This window comes from Leopardus geoffroyi, chromosome B4 (assembly GCF_018350155.1).
Source record: "Leopardus geoffroyi isolate Oge1 chromosome B4, O.geoffroyi_Oge1_pat1.0, whole genome shotgun sequence".
Taxonomy (NCBI): domain Eukaryota; kingdom Metazoa; phylum Chordata; class Mammalia; order Carnivora; family Felidae; genus Leopardus; species Leopardus geoffroyi.
In genome coordinates, this window is record NC_059341.1 from 135,111,145 (window position 1) to 135,128,756 (window position 17,612).

Genomic DNA, 17,612 nt, shown 5'->3' on the forward strand with positions numbered 1-17,612 from the left:
TCCGGCGCTTAACCAACTGAGCCACCCAGGCGCCCCAAGAATGTGGGTTTTAATAGAGCCACTGATAGGTTTCTAGCAGAGAAGGGACAGGCTCTGACAGACGTTTTGACAGCATCACTTATGTGCAACCTACGGCCTGGCATCTAGAAGGTGCTCCAAGAATGAAGACGTGAAACCGAATACAAATTCACCTGAAACCTCACCACCTCTGGCAGTTGTGGGATGGGGCGATTTGAGGCAAGAAAAATGGTGGTGGGGCTCCCGCATAGGTTCCCATCGGAACACAGAACTTCTCAGCTAGAAAAAGGCTTATTCCTCAGCCCAGTCGGTGCACATATACACCGTCCACTCTAAGGACTGCGAAAGCGAAGCACACAGGGGTGGCTTGATGTGTCCAAGGTCTGCGAAGGGTAGGCGACAGAGCAAAGACAAACAGTAGACACACCAACAGCCTCTCTCTCTTCTGGGCGCGAAAGTCTCAGATTTTCTCAGGTGCACGTCTCTCGCTCTTGCGAAGCGTCAGCAGTGACTCATGTCGATCCCAGGGGCTGCGGCGCCAGTCCAGGCCCTCCGCGGGAGTGGGACTACTGGGAGGCGGCGGCAAGGGAGCGACGCGCGAGTGCGGGCCGCCAATGACAGGCGGGCGGCGCGGGAGCCCCATCCGGGATCCCTGGAGGACGCGCCCCCAGTTGTCACCGACGCCAACAGGAGACGCTGCTGGCAGCTTCGCCGGACGCCCTCTCCAAGCTTCAGTTTCTCCACCTGGGAGAGGGGCCTGCGCCCCCCCCCACCCCCCCCCAACACCGCCTCTCTCAGCCCCTCCGCCTTGGCCGTCGACGCGCAGGGGAGAAGGCCGAGAAGAGACCCAGAAGGCGCTCAGGGGCGCCACACCTTCCACGCCCAGCTGGAGGGCCGCGCCGCCCCCCGCCCCCATCCCAGGCAGGTGACGGGGAAAGGCAAGGGACCCCGACCCTTACCGCGAACAGGAGGCGCCGCCGCGTGAGGCGACCTGAGCGCGCGCGTCCGCCCCGCAGGGGCGGGGACTGATTTAGGGTCCGGGTCAGGTCAGGTCAGGTCGGGGTCGCCACCCCCGAGCCCAGCGGTCCCGAGGCCCGGCTCGCTCTTTCGTCTGCTCTCCCGGCAGTTCTCGCCACTCCTGTCTCCGACACCACCTGCTCCCCGCACCACCGCGGATGATGGCGGAGGAGGAGGATTTTGAAAGCCGGCAGTTTCTTTCCTTCGATTTGATTTGTTCAAGGCCCAGGCCGGGTTCCCCTTCCCCCGCTCGAGTGGCCTGGCGGGTATGGTAGTCCAGTCCTTCTGCGCGGATCGCGGCGACCGCCTCAGGAGGGCGCCCGCGAACTACGAGTCCCGTCATGCACCGCGTCCCAGCGCGCCTCCGCTCGGCACCCTCTGCGCCCTCCCTTTTCGGCTTCTGGCTCTTTCTCCGGGAGGCCACAGGGCGGCGTGTAGCCTCGAGTGCCCAGGGAGACTACAATTCCCGTCGTGCCTTGCGGTCCAGCAGCCTCAGCCCTTCCGGAAAGGATCATGTGCACGTAACTTTATTGACAAAGGCTGGAACTGCCGAAGGCAAGCTGGTAGATCTGTTCTGCAAGAAAGAGGTATCCGTTTCCTCAGAGGAAAGCCTCGCCTTTTTTGTCTCATGAAATTGAGAAGTCATTCGAAACCTTTCACATGAATTACCGCAAATTGTTTGATAACTAAAAAGGGGAAATAATTACCCTATGGTAGAGAAGCTGCGACACCATCTTAACCAAATGGTTCACGTTAACATCAGTAACTGGACAAACTGACATCCGTCGCACACCTGCTGATGTGATGCACCGAGAAGGACACGGCATCACCATCCAGTCATCAGTGCATAAAATTAATCTGATCATGAGAAAGCAGTAGACAAACCCAAACTGAGTTACAGTTTATTCTACAACAGAATAACTGGTCTGTACTCTTGCAAAAATGTCTGTGTCACGAAAGACAGAAAAGCTGAGGAACTGTTGCAGATTAAAGGAGACTAAGAAACATGACAACAAAATGCAATCTATGGCCGTGGACTGGATCCCGGGCTGGGGAGGAAGTTACTGCTAAGGGCAATATGGAGACAATTAGCAACACTTGTAATACTATTACAATAGATTGTAATAGTATACAATAGATAATAGTATTGTATCAGTGTTACATTTATTGATTCTTATTATTGTGCTGGGTTATGTAAGAGACTGCCCTTGTTCTTGGAAATACATGCTGAAATAATTAGGGGTGTGACATCAGCAACTGACTCGCCAGTGGTTCAAAAAATGTGTATATGCATATAGAGAGTGCAAATGTGGCCAGACGTTCACAATACGCGAATCTGGGTGAGGGGTATACGGGGAGTTCTTTGAACACTTTTGCCACTTCTCTGTAGGTTTGAATTTTTTAGGTATCAGAACACAAATAGCTTTTTTATCTTTTCGCAAAGAACATTTTATCCATTATATAAATAACGTGTTTGCTATAAATACTTTAGCCAACATAGAACAGGATAAAGAGAAAAGTAAACATTACCCGAGAAACTCTAGCACCCAGAGATAATCACCATCAACATATGCAGCCTTCTGCAAAGTTACCTCTCACAACTTGGCCCACGCACATGCTTTTGCTTTACCTGCAATTGAAAGTTAAATATATTGTGTGCCAGATCCTTTCACACAGTTCATTTACTCTTTACAACCACAAAGGAAGCGGGCATCATCGCCACCCCTTCCAGCACAGAGATGAGAAAGCGAGCTCCATACCCTGGTTCGGTTCGCACCGCTGCTGAGATGTGGGTCCTCTTTCCATCCTCCCTCTCCTCTGCATACAAGGCCCATATCAAAGGCCACCTCCTCTGGGAGGCTTGTCTACAGCACTCCTTCCAGAAAGAGTCACCTTCCTCTGGGCCCCACAGCAAGCTGCAACCCCCCACAGCAGTTGATCTAAAGCTCTAAGGGCTTTTCCCACACAGTTAATAGTATTATTGGCAGCTTCCTCAACCTGCAAGAGCCTTGGGGCAGGTACTCTACCCATCTTGACAGCATCTTTTCCGGGATTAGGCTATCACAGGTGCTTCATTTTCCTCATTTGAACTGGATTCCCATCAGAGTTCCCGGATATTTGCTTAAAATGAGTCACCATTTGGGGCGCCTGGGTGGCTCAGTCGGTTGAGCGTCCGACTTCAGCTCAGGTCACGATCTCACGGTCCGTGAGTTCGAGCCCCGCGTCGGGCTCTGGGCTGACAGCTCAGAGCCTGGAGCCTGCTTCCGATTCTGTGTCTCCCTCTCTCTCTGCCCCTCCCCCGTTCATGCTCTGTCTCTCTCTGTCTCAAAAATAAATAAATGTTAAAAAAAAAATTAAAAAAAAAAAATGAGTCACCATTTGAGAAGGCTGAGATGCTCCCAATTAGGCCTGGTGCTATTCCTGTGCTGATTACAACTAGGGCTGATCAAATCAGTCTGGATTTCCCTTGTGGTGATTTCCCAGCCTCTTTTTTCCAGTTTTACTTCCTGTGGCCTTCCTTGGCCTTCTGACAAAGACTTCCTAAAGGGAAGAGGAAGGTGGAGGTAGAATATCTTAGGTGATCTTTCCTGCCCTCACCTAGCTGATAGATCATAGGATTTTCAGGACTGGAAGGGATTTTTTTTTTTTTTTTCCTAAGGACTGGAAGGGAATTCTTAGCAGAAACAATAGCCTTCAGGGTGCCTGGCTGGCTCAGTTGGTAGAACATGTGACTGGATCCCAGGGTCATGAGTTCAAGCCCCACATCAGGTATGGAGCCTGCCTAATGAAAGAAAGAAAGAAAGGAAGAGAGAAAGAAAGAAAGAGACAAAGAAAGAAAGAGACAAAGAAAGAGACAAAGAGAGAAAGAAAGAAAAGAGAGGTATTAGAAGGTAGTGGGGGCCTAGTGGAGCTTGTGGAGAGCCAGAGAGTAGATGTTCTGCCGGAACATCTTCACATTAAAGCTAAAATCACAAAACAATCCAGATTCTGTTTAACAATCCAGATTCTGTTTGCTACTCCTGAATCTAGATTCTATCTCAGACCACTTTAAAATGGGGAAACTGGGGGTGCCTGGGTGGCTCAGTGGGTTAAATGTCTGACTTCATTTGGCTCAGGTCATGATCTCAGCCTTCGTGAGTTCTAGCCCCGCATCTAGTTTCTCTGCTGTCGGTGCCTGTTTTGGATTCTCTGCCCTCCCATGCTCATGCTCTTGCTGTCTCTCTCTCAAAAATAAACATATACACCTAAAAACGATAATAAAATAAAATGGGAAGACGGGTTTAAAAAGGAGGAGGAGGTTACCTGAGGGTTCACAGTGAGTCAGAGGAGTCCAGAGCCATCATTGTTTCCAAACAGCAAATTTCTCATCTCTCCTCTCTCTCCAACTCTCTCTTTCCCTTTCAAGTTATCACCTGAGAGCTAGTTTGTTTTCCAGGCCCAGCAAATGACATCATAGCCTTTGACAGATGGATAGAGCCACCTTAGGCCACCTCTTTCTTCTTTTCAACAGACAAAAATTGAGAACCAGAGATGTTAAATAACCTGCTCTAATTACACAGTAATTTAGACAAGAGACAGTGGATTTTTTTTTTAAATTTTTTTTTCAACGTTTATTTATTTTTGGGACAGAGAGAGACAGAGCATGAACGGGGGAGGGGCAAAGAGAGAGGGAGACACAGAATCGGAAACAGGCTCCAGGCTCTGAGCCATCAGCCCAGAGCCTGAGGCGGGGCTCGAACTCACGGACCGCGAGATCGTGACCTGGCTGAAGTCGGATGCTTAACCCACTGCGCCACCCAGGCGCCCCGATTTTTTTTTTTAAATAAACTGTGCCCAGCATGGGGCTTGAACTCACGCCCCTGTGATCAAGAGTAGCATGCTCTTGGGCTCAGTCAGTTAAGTGTCTGACTTCAGCTCAGGTCATGATCTCGCTGCTCCGTGAGTTCCAGCCCCGCATCAGACTCTGTATTGACAGGTTCAGAGGCTGGAGCCTGCTTCAGATTCTGTCTCTGTCTCTTTGCCCCTCTCCTGTGTGCTCTCTCTCTCTCTCTCTCTCTCTCTCAAATATAAAATAAAACATTAAAAAATTAAAAAAAAAAAAAGTAGCATGCTCTACCAATTGAGACAGCCAGGCACCCCAAGACAAGAGACTGCAGAAGCCAGATTGCTGGGGTCCATTTCAACACACATGCAAAACAAGTCATTTTGTGAGTATGAAGTGGGTATAAGGGGAAGGGGAATGTTTTAGATCTTTCTGTCTCTGTTGTGCAGCTCCCCCCCCCCTTTTTTTTAAAGAATGTTTTGAAGAGAAAAGCAGGCTGCCTCTGATTAGTTTGGTTTACTTTAACTGAGTGTTTTAAATTCCACTGTGGAGCCTGAAAACAATCTTAATTGCCAATTGTAAATGGAATAAATAACAATATTTATACTGGTTTCCTGAAGAGCTACCAAGGCTGCAGACTTGCCATTTAGTGAGATCAAAAACAAATGGCTGAATTATGCCAGACATGTGAGGAATGTGGAGAGACATTCCCGAGATCCAACCGGCTGCGGGTGCTCCCAAGACCGCTAGAGAAAGATGGTCCCTCAAGGGTCACCTCCCCTGGTGGGAGGGGTTTGCTAGATCATCTGTTAAAGACCACTCAAACCACATTCTCCCCTGGGTTCAAGCCCAGGGCTCCCCATCAGAATACATGATCTTTTTAAACTTTGATGACTAACCATAATTAAAATAATTCATTCACCCCCACAAATCCTTATTAAGCATCTACTATGTACCAGGCACCATTCCAGCTCTGGGAATCCAATGGTGAATGAGATAGAAAAGGATGGCATCTGTAGGGGAGCTTAAATTTGGGTCTAATGTTTACGGAGATTTTCCTGATACCAAATGCTTTCTGTGGATTCTTTTCTCTTTTAAGAATTCTTTTGTTCCAAAATGAAAATAATGTTTTAAATGAATACTGACAGAAAAATTTAAAAATAGTATAAATGCAAGAGAGTCTTCAGAATAAAGTTAAGGGTGGGGGTGTCTAGGTGGCTCGGTTAAGCACGGGACTTTGACCCAAGTCATGATCTCATGGCGTGATATCGAGCCCTGCTTCAGGTGAGCCCCTCTTCTCTCTCTCCCTCTGTCTCCCTCTTTGCCCCTTGTGGGATTCTCTCTCCCTCACTCACTTGTGCCCTCTCTCCCTCAAAAAAAAAAAAAAAAAAAAAAAGTTAAGGGGCACCTGACTGACTTAATTGGTAGAGCCTGAGACTCTAAACCTCAACCTCGGGGTTGGGGTGGAACCCCACGTTGGGGGTAGAGTTTATTAAAAAGAAAAGAAAAAATTAAAAATTACCTGTTTTAGGAGTGTCTAGGTGGCTCAGTTGGTTAAGCATCTGCCTTCGACAGGTCATGATCTCACAGTTTATGAGTTCGAGTCTCACATCAGGCTCTCTGCTGTCAGCACAGAGCCCACTTTGGATCCTCTGTCCCCCCAACTGCCCGTCCCTCCCCCGCTTGTGCACCTTCTCTCTCTCTCTCTCTAAAATAAATAAACATTTTTTTTATCTTAAAAAAATTGTTACCCGTTCTGTTTTAATGTTTATTTATTTATTTTGAGAGAGAATGCTACAGCACAAGCAGGGGAGGGGCAGGGAGAGAAAGAGGGAGGGGGAGAGATAATCCCAAGCAGTCTCCATTCTGTCAACACAGGGGCTGGATCTCATGAACTGTGAGATCATGGCCTGAGTCAAAACCAAGAGTTGGACGCTTAACCGACTCAGCCACCAAGGTGCCCGCCCCTGTTTTGTTTTGTTTTTAACAAAAATGTTATGTAGATTGTTAGGTGGATGGATGGATGGATGAATAGGTGATAAAGTAACATAGCAAACTATCAACAATTTAGCATAAACTAGGGCATGTGAGTATTCACTTACAGTCCTTTCAGCAATGTGACCATGTTTTTTATTTTTATTTTTTTAAAGTAGGCTCCATGGCCAGTGTGAAGCCCAATGTGGGGCTTGAACTCACAACCCTGAGATCAACACCCGAACGGAGATGAAGAGTCAGCCACTTAACCGACTGAGCCACCCCGGAGGCCTGTGGCCTTGTTTTATTGCCTGCATTTCATCTCCTGTATACTAGTCTGGTGGGTAGCCTCTAGGTTCATGGGTCCCTCCCCTTCTCTCTCCCTCTTTTTAAAAATGTTTATTTATTTTTGAGAGAGAGCGAGCGAGCATGTGTGCAAGTGGGAGATGGGCAGAGAGAGGGGGACAGAGGATCCGGAGTGGGCTCTGCACTAATAGCAGTGAACCAGATATGGGGGTCATGGGGGTCGAACTCAGGAACCACGAGATCATGACCTGAGCCAAAGTCGGATGCGTTACCGACTGAGCCACCCAGGATCCCCCACTTCTCTCTTTTTAAGTCACTCTCATCTCTGAGAATCTGAATTCTATGATTAGTTCCTAGAAGAACATATTACTCAGTTTTAGTTAGGCGCACATTTATCAATGTTTTGCATGCAAGCGCTCATTTAATCCTCAGAGTGACCCTATGGGGAAAGTACTCTTATTATCACCAACCTAAGTCTCAAGTTGTACTTCCCTTGCCCCAAGTTAAGATCCCCTGCTGGAGGGCTGGGGTCTGGGACTTTCCTGGAGCTGTGGGGACATGGGGTTTCTCTGTAGTCTAGGACCCAGTGTGGGGCCTGGCAATGAACCTTTGTGTTTGTTGAGTGAAGGAATAAACTTTGCACATGGTTGTGGCAAAGGTTGCCATGCACTCAGACTCTCCCCAGTCCTCTCTGGCGGCCAGACCATGGCAGGCCTAAGCTTGGTACAGGAGGTGATCACTGGAGAAGGGATAAGTGAAAGACATAACTGTCATTTCCTGAAAGGTGAGAGCATGAGTGTCTGACTCTCCTTCTCTAGCAACCCTCTCCGGTGATTGGTCCTCAGATGTAATAAAGGATGCATCCAGACTTAAGTTGTCTCCATCATGGCGCAGTGGTCAGGCTTTCTAGGGAGACAGGCCAGGGACTAAATTCTGTTTCTGCTTCTTTCTTAGCTGTGTGACCTCAATCAAATCACTTAACTGCTCTGTATGTTTTTTCACCTCAAAATAGGTAAAAACAATCCCCACCTGATAGGGTTTTGGGGGGGGGAGGGGATAAGAGAATCAACATGTACAAAGTACTTAGCCCACAGTAAGTAAGCAGTGGTCTACTGCTACTTAGGCTTTAATGTGAGGACGCAGAGCATTTGCTGCCCCATAATTTTGGGGCTTCCCAGAAAACAGCCTGCTGGTGCCAGCCTCGAGGTGTTTTCTTTCAAAAACACCACCACAAAAAAAAAAAAACAAAAAAAAACACCACCACATAGGGTTGACATGTTGTAAAGGCCATTTACCATCTCAGGCGGCTTAGTTTAGTTGATCTCCAGTTGAAAGTGGGAGCTGATGTCCAGCTAAATCCCCTTTAAATGACGGACAGTCTTTTAAGAATGTTATTGTCCTGGCAGATTGGGATGGTGGAATTATATCATTTACCAGCTAGTTCATTTGAGGCAAGATGTGGTGGTCCAACTGGCCTCAGCATTCTCCTCCGTAACATGGGAGTGATAAAAAATAGTGGTGTCTAATCTCATCAACTGTCAAGAGTGTTTCACTGTAAGTTGTAAAGGGGTTATGTTTATTAGGTGTTCTTATCCTTATTTTTAATTTTTTTAAAATTTTATTTATTTAAAAAAATTTTTTTTTATTTTACATTTATTTATTTTTGAGAGACAGACAGAGCACAAGTGGGGGAGGGGCAGAGAGAGAAGGAGACACAGAATCCAAAGCAGGCTCCAGGCTCCGAGCTGTCAGCACAGAGCCCGACGCGGGGCTCAAACTCACGAACGGTGAGATCATGACCTGAGCCGAAGTCCGATGCTTAACCGACTGAGCCACCCCAGGCGCCCCTATTTTTAAATTTTTAAAAAAGTTTATTTATTTGCTTTGAGAGAGAGAGAGCAGAAGCTTGAGCAGGAGGAGTAAAGAGAGGGGGAGAGAAAGAATCCCAAGGAGGCTCTGAGTTGTCAGTACAGTGCCCGACGCGGGGCTTGAACCCACGAACCGTGAGATCATGACCTGAGCCAAAGTTGGATGCTTAACTGAGCCAGCCGGGCAACCCTGTTCTTGTCCTTATTTTACAAATGAGAAAACTGAAGCTGTGAGACTGTCTAGGGTCCCCCAGCTAGCAAGTGGTGGGAGCTGGGACTCTGACCCACCTTGGCCTTCCTAATGCCAACATACCACCCCACCTCCCTAAATTGCCAGGCTATACATGTGGCTGCCTTCAACCCATCATCTTGGGGACACCTAGGTGGCTCAGGTCATGATCTCACGGTTCGTGGGTTCAAGCCCTGTGTCGGGCTCTGTGCTGACAGCTCAGAGCCTGGAGCCTGCTTCAGATTCTGTGTCTGCCTCTCTCTCTTCCCCTCCCACACTCACACTCCGTCTCTCTCTCTCTCTCAAAAATAAATAAACCTTAAAAAATTAAAACAAAAGCAAATATGTGGTTTGTGTAAAAAAAAAAAAGTTTCATTTTAAACGAACCCCACTCTGAAGGTCTCTGGACACTGCTTTTCATTTTTTTAAATTACATTTATTTGTTTAATTTACGTCCAAGTTAGCATATAGTGCAACAATGGTTTCAGGAGTATCTCAGCTTTTCATTTTTGAATAAAAAATCCCCATCCTCTTCATGCCAGAAACTACCTTTTATGTTCTTTAATCTTAGAGTATCTAGGAGACAGAAAGCACACATAGAAAAAAGAGTCTGAGAAATTTCGGATGGTGCAGATAGGTGCATTCCCCCCCCCCCCCCCTGCCTTTCAAGGCTTCCTTAAGGCAAGTAGTAGAAATCATAGGAGTATGTGTAGAACACACAGGCTCTGGAGTCAGAACTGCCACCTTGGACGGGTCACTCTCCCAGCCTTAGTTTTCCATCTGTAAAATGGGCATGCCAAAACCAACCTTCCAGGATCATTGTGAGAATGAAATAGACACAGCCCCAGGTTCTTGTCCCGCCTAGCACTTACCACAGTGTGTTTAAATGTTTAAAATTTGTTCCACCGCTGTATCCCAGCTTCTAAGATGTGTCTGGCACAAATGTTTGGGGAAAAGATAACATTTATAAAAGTCCACCAGGCTCACAGCTGATCTTCAATAAATTAAATGCACACATACACACGTGTATATACATACACACACATAATATATATATATATATATATATACATACACATACATATACATATGTGTAAATATACGTGCATATATATGTGTGCACAAAATTAAGAGGTGGAAAGAAGGAAATCTCTCACAGACATGTGGGAGTCCTCGGGAATCAATGGAACAGGTAGTAATAGCGTGGATGACATTGTATTGGGATCCGAGGCTCTGGGTTCAAATCCAGTCTGGTCCTGACCAGCTCTGAGGCTGTACCAAGGGTGCAAGAAATACAGCCAGTCTCTCTGGTTAATCTCCCTTCACCTATTGGATCTTCTAAGCAGCCTCAAATCCTTTCTGGAAAGATCTCAGACATAAAACACCAGCCGATTGAGGGTCTGATTCCTCTCTGAGCCTCCGGTCGTCATCCGTGAAAAGGGCACAAGCAGCTAAGGTTTGGGGGAGCCTGCAGTGAAAGCACCTGGCAACCCGGGGGGCCTTTTACACCCAGGGGGAAGGGCCGTGGCGCGGAGTCTGACCAGCATCAGTCCAGAAATGCAGACTTGCCCAACGAAAAAGCCCTGAAAGGGCAGGCCACGTTTAAAGAAAATAAAGGTGGATTCCAGGCATGAGCTTACCACGGGGCAGGGGGACTTCCCCGCCCCCAGGTGCGCCGCCCGCGCCGCCCACCCCGGGCGCCAGGCGAGGGAAGCCGCGCTCTAGGACCCGAGGAGGAAGAGCTGCGGGGAGACGGTGCCTCCAGCGGGTGCTGCCGCGAGCGGCCGGCCGAAGGGGCTGGAAATGAAAGTAAAGCGCTCCGGAGCCACATGGACGGAGCTGCCGGGGCGGCGGCGCCGGGAGCAGGATGCGGCCGCCCGTAATTAAATAGCATTTACTCTTATTATTACTAATAATAATAACGTAATCATACCTCTAGTCATAGCATACCATTTATCGGGCTCGGCGCAGGCCCGCGGGGAGCGCAGCCCGGCCGAGGTGAGTGCTGCGCGGGGCCCGAGCCCGGAGGGGCAGAGGCCGGGGCCCGACCGCGTCCCGGCGGCCGGCGGCGGGAGGGCTCGAGGGCGCCCGGGGGCCGGGCCGGGCGGAGGCGCGGGGGATCCGGGCCAGGCCGGAGCCGCGCGGGGCCACCTGGAAAGTGCATTTTGCAGAAATAAAGCAAGAGCCGCCAAATCCTCATTTCCTCCTTTTTGGGGCTCCCCCTCCCCTTCCCCGTGCCTTGCCCCAAAGTTTCAAAGTTGTGCGGCCGGGGGCACCTGCCGCTGGGTGATTTGGCTGTCCCTGCAGCTCCCGGAGGGGGGGGTGCTTTGGAATTTTGTGTCGTGGGGGGCTCCCGCCCCGGCGTCCGGAGCTTTGGGGTGCGCGGATGCTTTGCCGGCCCCCGCGAAGGGGGCCGAGGAGGCTGGCAGGGGCGTCTCTGGCAGCGCGCCCCTTCCTTTTGTGTGCGCAGCGCCAAGAGTTGGAGGGACCGCAGCAAGGGCCGTGGACCGCGGCCGCCGACGGGCCGCCTCTGCCGGCTGCCGCGGCCACGCGAGCCCGGGGATCCGGGGCCTGCGGCCCGGCCCGGGGGGAGGGGGTGGCAGGAAAGGGGGGCGCGGTCTGGGTAGGGGGGAATTTCCGGTCGCAGGATTCATCTCTGGGCTCGAAGGAGTGATCCGGCCCGGCCGCCGGGCGGGGAGTGCGCGGGGATTGCGGGGTGGGGGTGGGGGACGCAGCTCCAGCACCTGGGGGGCGCCCCGCGGGGATGGGCGCCCGGGAGCCGCGGACCCCGGTCTCGGACCCTCCTCCCACTCTCAGAGGGCCTCAGGGACCCCTTCGGGCCTGCTCCCTCCTACCCGCCCCCCCCTTTCCTCTTAAAATCTGTCTGGCTCGGATGTTTATAAGATGTCTGGTTTGGGGGTCTTTCACACAGACAAAGCAGTTTTCCCAGGAAGAAAAAAAAATCGTAGGAACGATTTACACTGACCCCGATGGCTGGGGTGCCAACAGGGCATCAACGGGGAAGAGAAGGGGCTGGGGGCCGGAAAGGGGGGCTGGGGAGTCTGGGGTAGAAAAGCATATTGGGCCTGGAGTGGGGGACTGGGGGCCCACAGCAGCTTTGTTAGGGATTTCATTTCTCTTAGGTTGCACACACAGACTTTGGTGCCTAGGTACCAGACTTTGAACCCCAACTTCTTACCATTTTCCTCAGCGTCTGCAATTCATCCAGCCCCATGAAAATAGCAGAATGCAGATCCTTGGCTTTTCATACAAACACGATAATTATAGTACATTTAGCAACTGTTTAACCCAAAATTCCGGCGGAATCTTTACGTCTACTACCAAGACTACTACAACCCCTCTCCCCACGTACAACCAACCATACCCGCCAAGGTCTTCTTTCCCCATTTTGACATCCCATAGAAATTAGACTGCATACAAGTGATGCATGGCCAAAATGCTATTGGAACAGGTTTGAGGCATGGGGTACCTTCAGCTGGGAAGGAGAAACCTATGTTCAGGAGGGATGAGATCTGAGCATGGGAGAGAGATGTTTGTTGGTCCTTGAGCTGGGATGAGGTTTGTGTTCTGTGGATGCCGTGAATTACAGGCTGTTGGCTTTTTGTTTGCGATGGACAGTTAAGAATGTGGGTGTGGGTGGATTATTTGGGGCTAAGAAGCTCTGTGGGATGAGCTAGTCTCTAGGTATAAGAAAGTTAAGGCGTCAGTAGGTTTGGCTTGGAGAATCTGAAAATAAGAATCCCTTAAATAGCACTTTTTGGTTTATAACAAAAGGGCTTTCACATATGCTGGCTCATCTGTCCTCCATAGCAACCACATCAGGTGGGCATTTTTCAATCCTCATTTTCCAGGTGGGAAACCTGAGGCTTATAGAATCAAAGGTCTCTCTGTCACATAGCAGAGCTAGGATTCCCACTTAGTTGTCTGGCTCCAAATCTTCAGTCTTTCCAGAGTCCTGGGCCACCATAACAAGTTAGTTTTCAAATGTCTCCTGTGAGCATGGTAAGGCGCTAAAGGGCAGGCTGGGGGTTGAGTTTGTCACTGAGAGCCTGACCCGAATCCACGATAGGACCAGGAAATGCTCTAATACCAGAGTCAATGCAGTGGGAGTGAACAGGAGAGAGAGCTCTCAGGGTAACCTGGAAAAGTTAGGAGAGGCTTCCTCCAGGAAGTGGATCTTGAGCTTGAAAGAATGGGGAGGCTTGGCTGGGGGACAGAAGAGGAAGGAATTCCTGAGCTCGCCATGGTTGCTTCTGTGCTGGGAGGTTGACGTACATTCTCTCTGATTCTTACAGTGGTACCATGAGGAGTGGGCATTATTCTTATTTTTTTTAAGTTTATTTATTTATTTTGAGAGAGAGAGAGAGAGACAGAATCCCAAGCAGGCTCCATACTGTCAGCACAGAACCTGACGGGGGCTCAAACTCACAAACCATGAGATCATGACTCGAGCTGAAGAGGGGTGGGCATTATTATCTCCATTTCACAGATGAAGAAACTGAAGAACACAGTAGATTAATGTGGCTGGCTCGCTGTCACCCAGTTGGATTTGAACCCAGGCCTTTGTGACTGTTGAGTGTGCTACGTTGGAATCGATGTCACAATTGGACCACCTCCATTTCGAATATGTAGAGACCAGGATAGTGTGACTGGGCAGATGCAGTGGGGATGGGGGCTTAAGCCCAAAGACCAGCAGGCTCTCCAAAAGGCCAGGGGGTTGTACTGAACTACCGTATGTCCCAGGGCCTGGTCCTGTGAAAGTATTTAGGAGATTTCTGGGGCGCTTGGGTAGCTCAGTCGGTTAAGCATCCGACTCTTGGTTTTGGCTCAGGTCATAGTCTTGTGGTTTGTGGGATCAAGCCCCGCATTGGGCTCCACACAGTCAGCATAGAGCCTGCTTGGATTCTCTCTTTCCCTCTCTTCCTCTTCCTGCTTGTACTGTCTCTCTCTCTCTCTCTCTCTCTCTAAATAAACGTAAAAAAGAAAGAAAGTACTTAGGAGATTTCTGGAAGCATGCCTCGAGAAGGCAGGATGAATGGTGGTGAAGGAGGTCTGGGCCCTGAGTGTGGAATCTTAGTCCATTTCCCTAATGCCTATGGGTGTCTGGCTTGACACCTTGAAGTAGCTTGTAGATTGGAAAGGACAAAGATATGGTTGATTAACCCGAGCTTCCCAAGAGCAGAACTGGGTCTGATGCACCCCCTGTGCCCCAGGCTCAAGTGGAGGTGCCAGGAGGACGCTTTCGGCCAGTGTGTTGTCATGTTGAATTATACCCCAAGTGTAGAGGAGGAAGGTTTATTTTGCCCCAGGGTGGAGGGTCTTTGTAGGCCATTTGAACATTTGAGAGATGGGTTCAAGAAAGGCCAGAGAAGGCTTTCTCAGGAGAGGCACCGAGTCGGGCAAAGGCAGCGTAAACGACGGGGCAGGTCACCTGGTGCGGCCACCATGTGGGTGGCAGGTACGAGATCAAGTTCAAGTCAGGCTCTACCGCTGTGGTCCCTTGGGCTCTCTGGGCCTAAATTTCCCTTTCTGAAAGCAAGCCTTGAGGTTCGATTGTGTGATGGTAAGCTGTGGGAGACGCCCAGTGCCTGGGGATCGGGGCAGGAGAGTCGATGATGAGAGGAACTAGAAGCGGAGGGGTTTTTAAGTTTGTCATCATTTAGCCATTAACCAATCCAGCAATTACTGATAGTCAAGCCCTGTTGTGAGTGTTTTTTCCTAGATGAGCTTACTTAATCTTTGTAACAGCTCTGAAGGTAGGCACTGTGATTGTCCCCATTTTACAGATGAAGAAACTGTCAAGGGAGGTTAAGTGGCAGAACTGGAGAGCAGACCCGGACAACCAGGCAGCCTGGCTCTTGACTTGGCCCAGCGTGGGACGAGGGGTGGCTGGGAGAGGCGGGGCCCCCCCCGCAGTGGTAACTTCAGGTGGAAGAGGAGGAGGTGTCCTCTGAGGAGGTCCCACTGCAACCCGAAGCCAGAGCCTTGGCCCAGGCTGATGAAGTGACTGCTACGTGTCTGCTCCCAGGAGCCTCCACAGAAGCCAGCTCCTTTCATCACATTTAATGGCCCATAGAAAACGGGCTCGGTTTCCTCTTCTCTGTCATCACCAGCTCCGGGGCTCCTTCCCGTCTTATTTATTTCCCTAGGAAGTCTGTTCCCCTGCGAGTACCCTGATGGCTTCTGCAGGTGTACGAGCACTGTGTCTGCATCAGGCTGTGGGGACCGCTGCTGCGTTCCAGAACCCAGCTGCAGCCGACTTCAGTTCGGCCGCACATCCCAAGCCCCGAATCCGAGGTTGACAATGCAGGCTTGATGGCAGCATCGGCAGTAGTGACACCAGCCACCGCATATTTAAGGCTGCTGTGTGTGGCCTGGCGCTTTCTGGGCCTTCTCTTATTGACTCCGCTTCACAGCTCTTGGAGGCAGGAACACGTATTAGCAGCCCCATCTTGCAGATGAGGAGATTGATGTTCCAGGATCACATGGCTGTGGCAGAGCAGGGAGTCGGCGGGGCGGGGTCAGACAGAGCCAGGCGTATGACACCCCTGAGCCCAAGGTCTTTGCTGCTATGCAGGAGAAGTACCTTCAAGTTATTTTATTAGTTAGTTAGTAGTCTGTACACCCAACGTGGGGCTTGAACTCATGATCTCAAGATCAAGGGTCGCATGCTCTGCTGACTGAGCCAGGCAGGCACCCCTCAAGTTATTTTAGTCTCCATGAAAGTCTTTTCTTATCCTTCTGGAAATCCCAATCATCTGTTGTTTGTATTGTGCTTTTGGCCATATTCTCATTAATCCTCTTGATGCCCCTTTACGGTAAGAAGTCCCTCTTTTGCAGAAGAAAATTGAGGGGTCCAGCCTCCAGCTCTTGCTACCCTGTCCCTGCTATGACTTTGGAAAGGGGACAGGGTGTCACATTCCCTTGGACCGAGAGCCACGTCTTCCTAAGTGCTGGGGCCGGCCAGTGAGCATCCACTGAGCACTTCCTGTGAAGGCTGCAGGGGGAGGTGGAGGCTGTGACCCTTCTGGGGTTAGCAGAGGTCCATCTGTGCTCTTGTTCTCTGGCGCATTCCATGTCATGCCCTGTCCCCCTGCAGCCAGAAGAACTTAGGGCAGGGAGTCCAAAGTCCTGAGTTTCACTCCCAGCTGCAGCACATACTAGCTACATGTTCAGGGGCACAGTCATATTATCATTCTTGGCCTCAGTTTCTTGTTCTGTGAAATGGCCTCACTGATTCAGTCCTACCTTCCTTGAGTTTGCTGTGAGGCTCAAATGAAGAGGATTTGAAAACTAGAAAGGCCACTGGTGTGACAGCGTGGTTGTGGTGGCCATAACCTCCAGAATGTTCCTGAATCTTCTCCACTGCCTACCTCGATCCAGGCCTGGACCACTGCCGTAGCCTGCTAACTGACCTTCCAGCCTCACCTCTTGTCATCTGTCTTCAATGCCGCAGCCTAAGTAAGGGATCTTCTCAAGATTTAAGTGGGACCTTGTCACTCCTTTGCTGAAAACCTCCCAGTAGCTTCCTGACTCAGAACACAGTGCTGGCTTCCCAGTGTGGCTTGCATGCAGCCTTCTAACCAGCCTTACTCTGCCCCTCGAAACTTGCTTCCTGCTTGGCTTGCCCTCACTCCAGCGCTGCAGTCACACTGGCCTTCTGTCTTTTCCTTGAACATTTTGAACTTGTTCCCACCTCAGGGCCATTGCCGTTGCCGTACCTTCTGCCGGTGCACGCTTACCTACCTTCTGTGTTCCCATGGTGGGCTCTATCTCATTTCTCTTACATGCCACCTCCCTGAAGGGCCATCCCTAAACTCCCAGCACCGCTACCCCCTGCCCCCCATCACTCCCTGCCACATTTCCTATTTCAGCGTGTTTGTCACCCTCTGTAGCTTTACTTGTCTTGTGCATTTAACATTGCCCTGTTTATTTGTCTTCCCACGCCTGGACCACATGCTCCACGAGGTCAGGGACATTATTAACCCTGTTCCCCCAGCATCTGGCATATAAAGGTGTTCTTTGGTTATTTGTTGGATAAATGAATAATAGTAGCAGGGTGGTCCAGATCAGCCCTTGCCAAAAAAGAGTGGCCTAGATAGATAAACTGCAAAGGAATTGGTGTTGACTGATCAAAAAGTGCTTACGGGGTAATTTTGCAAGTTGCCAGCGCTCTCTGACAGTACAGGTTCAGCAGAAACACAAATTTCTGATCTCCTCTTGGATGTGGGGGTTAGGGGCCCACGATATAAACCTGCAAAGCAGCCTTGCAAGTTGGGTATCATTAGCTCCCTCTTCCAAATGACAAAACAGAGGTTCAGAGAGGTGCCCTGAAAGCCAGCTTGGGGCTGTGGTG

General features: G+C 50.0%; 2 protein-coding genes and 1 long non-coding RNA gene across 3 annotated transcripts in view; 1 reads left to right on the forward strand and 2 right to left on the reverse strand.

Moving 5' to 3' along the window:
- RANGAP1 (Ran GTPase activating protein 1) overlaps positions 1-1,247 on the reverse strand; it is a 32,097-nt gene extending 30,850 nt beyond the window's left edge. Inside the window, exon 1 of the mRNA XM_045462833.1 lies at positions 978-1,247. The gene's annotated coding sequence lies outside the window, so the exon portion shown is untranslated. The remainder of the gene's footprint in view (positions 1-977) is intronic.
- Positions 1,248-9,676: 8,429 nt separating this feature from the next.
- LOC123591735 lies at positions 9,677-10,986 on the reverse strand. The gene is made up of 3 exons (XR_006709473.1): positions 10,876-10,986; positions 10,108-10,168; positions 9,677-9,811 (listed from the first exon to the last, which is right to left on the reverse strand). It is a non-coding gene; the product is annotated as an uncharacterized LOC123591735 (long non-coding RNA).
- A 9-nt stretch (positions 10,987-10,995) lies between these two features.
- Positions 10,996-17,612, forward strand: part of ZC3H7B (zinc finger CCCH-type containing 7B) — a 61,204-nt gene continuing 54,587 nt past the window's right edge. Inside the window, exon 1 of the mRNA XM_045466396.1 lies at positions 10,996-11,233. The gene's annotated coding sequence lies outside the window, so the exon portion shown is untranslated. The remainder of the gene's footprint in view (positions 11,234-17,612) is intronic.